Consider the following 2,987-nt stretch of genomic DNA (forward strand, 5'->3'; position numbering starts at 1 on the left):
GCAAACCGTGGCGGCAACAACGTCCCGGACTGCGGCGGAGTTCGGCTCGGGCACGCGGGCGAGCGCGGGGAAGGCGGCGGTGGCTAGCAGGCCGGCTGGGCTTCGGCCCAGTTCGGTCCGCGAAGAGTTTTTTTAAGTAGATTCCGCCGAAAAATCCTAAATAACTAAAAATAAAAAAAAATCTAAAAATGCCAAAACAAATTTTCGCCATCTAAATAAAATATGTAGAACAATGTGAACATTTTCTTGGCCTAATAATGCAATTTTGAAAAATGCATATTTTTCTAATTCAAATAAAATAGCAATAAAATCCAAATAAAAATTATTTATTTGATTTTATTATTTTTCCTCCAATATTTCAATTTTTTGGAGAAGTCATATTATCTCCTCTCATATAGTTTAATTTGAAATATTTCCGGAGAGAAAAATAACTAAAACCAAACTGATCCTTGTTTCGATATTTGAGAAAATTCAAATATGAAAATGGTGAAATCCCCAACTCTCTCCGTGGGTCCTTGAGTTTCTTAGTATTTCGAGGATCACAAAAAATGCAATAAAATATGATATGCATGGATGACCTATGTATAACATTCCAAATTGAAAATTTGGGATGTTACAACACGCAGGCTCAGTGATTACACCGTGCGACACCATATTTTCTGGACACCGTGCGACACCTAACTCTTTACATAGTACTAGTATAGTACGTACTGTAATTTATCGGTGATAAATTTGTACAATGCTATGAAGCTTCCAACTTCTGTTTCATGTATCTTGCGTCCAAAGTTGCCCGTTGCAACATTTCATCAAATACAAAGGAGACTAACATGCATGCTATTGCATCTCAATGATTGACAGATCATAGCCAATATGTACTCCCTCCGTTCCAAAATAAGTGTCTCAACTTTATGCAAACGTTAGTACAAAGTTGTACTAAAACTAAAGTTGACACTTATTTTGGAACAGAGACAGCTAAAGAAAAACGATCCATGCAGTCCCTAGCCCTTGAACCGTAAACCCTAACCAGACTTTAATTTTCTGGCAACGTCGGAGCTTCCGAAGAAATGAAGTTTGCAAACCTTTGACCATTGGATCATTTTGTGCAGTTTCACCAAAATCGAGATGAACATCCCTGTGGCAAAGAAATTGAAGAAGCGTGATTAGAATAAGATTACTGGGACTAGTTGATGAGACATAAACTCATCACAAATACAGTACGTAGAAGCCAGTAGAGGTATATGCGGGGCAAAGAAGTAGAGAAATATCCACATGGAGTGATGTGGGCAGCTGGAGCTGTGGTGCAAGCCGGCTGTAAAGGGACTTGTACCTGAGGGATATCAGGATGTAGCTCAACCTAGAGGAGGGCGGCGGGAGGAGGCAACTGCCCATGTCGCGGCAGTGAGCAATGTACGAAGGCAACCTCACCGGCTTTGTGAGAGAGAACGGCGGGGACCCCTGATCGGGATGTGCCGACAGTGGGTTTTCGCTGTCGGCGACGGCGACCGCATCTACACTAAGCATCCACCCCTTCCCCCGGCGGGCGTGATTCGCCGGGATGTTAGAGATGTGGCCATAGTGGTTTTGTGCGAGAGAGTGTGAAGGCTGAAGAGAGAAACCCCAGCAAGCAACCGTGTAGGCTCGTCCTGCCTATGTACGTAGTGGAGCGGTTTCCTTTTCTCTCCATATGAAATTATTTATATTGCGTACGTGCCACTGAAGAAAAAAAACTTTATTTATAAATGACGCGGCACCTACTACTCGTTCTCCTATAAATCTTGCGCTTGGCATCTCCAAAATATTAACCTTGCAATTGGATCTTCGCCTCTTTGGGAAGTCGAGCAATAATGGTACTGCAGTATATATCCTTCTGGCTATATGAGACCGAATGAATTGCTGCACGTCCAGCACATGGGCGAGGGTCGAGGGGCGAGGGAGAGTGCGTACTATTACGTCCGTTTCAATATGGACTACATACGGAGCAAAATGAGTGAATCTACACTCTAAAATACGTCTATATACATCAGTGTTTGGAGTATGTACTAGTAGTTCATATTGAAATCTACTAAAGGACATATATTCCAAACAATATGATAATCTCTCTAACCAAGGTAGGGACGAGGAGTAAACAGAGGGAGTAGTAAAATTTTCTCCTCGTCCTGCGAGCCACCGCGCGCGTGGGCAAGGGAGCGGGCGTAAGGCCTACTAGTAAGGAAGCTTCACCTCATCCTGCGACCCACCGCGCCTGTGGGCGGGGGAGACGGCGTACTAAGCAAGCTTCTCCTCGTTCTGTGAGTTGACGGGACACATCAAAAGTACTCCAATGTATAGAGCCTTGCCTCTAAGGTAGGCCCCACATGGTTTGCCTCTTTTTTAACATAACACGTCAAATCGCAATTTGTTTGTTCACCCGTGGTAGACAATCCTCCATCAAGTGGAAAACCAGTACATGTGTCAAATTACCACGTGGGCTGCCTTTTCGTACAGAAATGAGCTCCACCGTGTACCCGCGCGGGTGTGGTTGGGAAGGAGACGGGAGTACGTGTGCCGTGCGTGCAGCTCTTCTCTTCGTGCACGTGCCCCACCTATGTGTGTGTGTGTGTGAGAGAGAGAGATATACAAACCTAGACAGATGGCGTATGCGTTCGTGAGTGTTTTTTGTTATGGGGGGTGGTGATTTCGTGAATGTATTTGTGGGAATATGTGTCGATGACATCTCAAACAAAATTTTGCATGCAATGTGTGTGAAATAGAGGCATATCCATATCATATAGAGAGGGCCAGAGGGGGCGATCCACGAGAAGAGAGGGAGGGGTCATAGATATCGATAGAGTCGAAGAGAGGATCAAGTGGGTGGGTGCGAGATGGATGAAGAGAGCCATCGAAATTGTGTGTGTGCAAGTCAAAGATATAGGGCGACTAACCTACCAGAATATCAGAGGGCACATGGCAAGTTTGTGTGTGGTAGGGAGACATGACTAGAGCGCTCG

The sequence above is a fragment of the Triticum aestivum genome, chromosome 3D (genome assembly GCF_018294505.1).
Source record: "Triticum aestivum cultivar Chinese Spring chromosome 3D, IWGSC CS RefSeq v2.1, whole genome shotgun sequence".
NCBI classification, from domain to species: Eukaryota; Viridiplantae; Streptophyta; class Magnoliopsida; order Poales; family Poaceae; genus Triticum; species Triticum aestivum.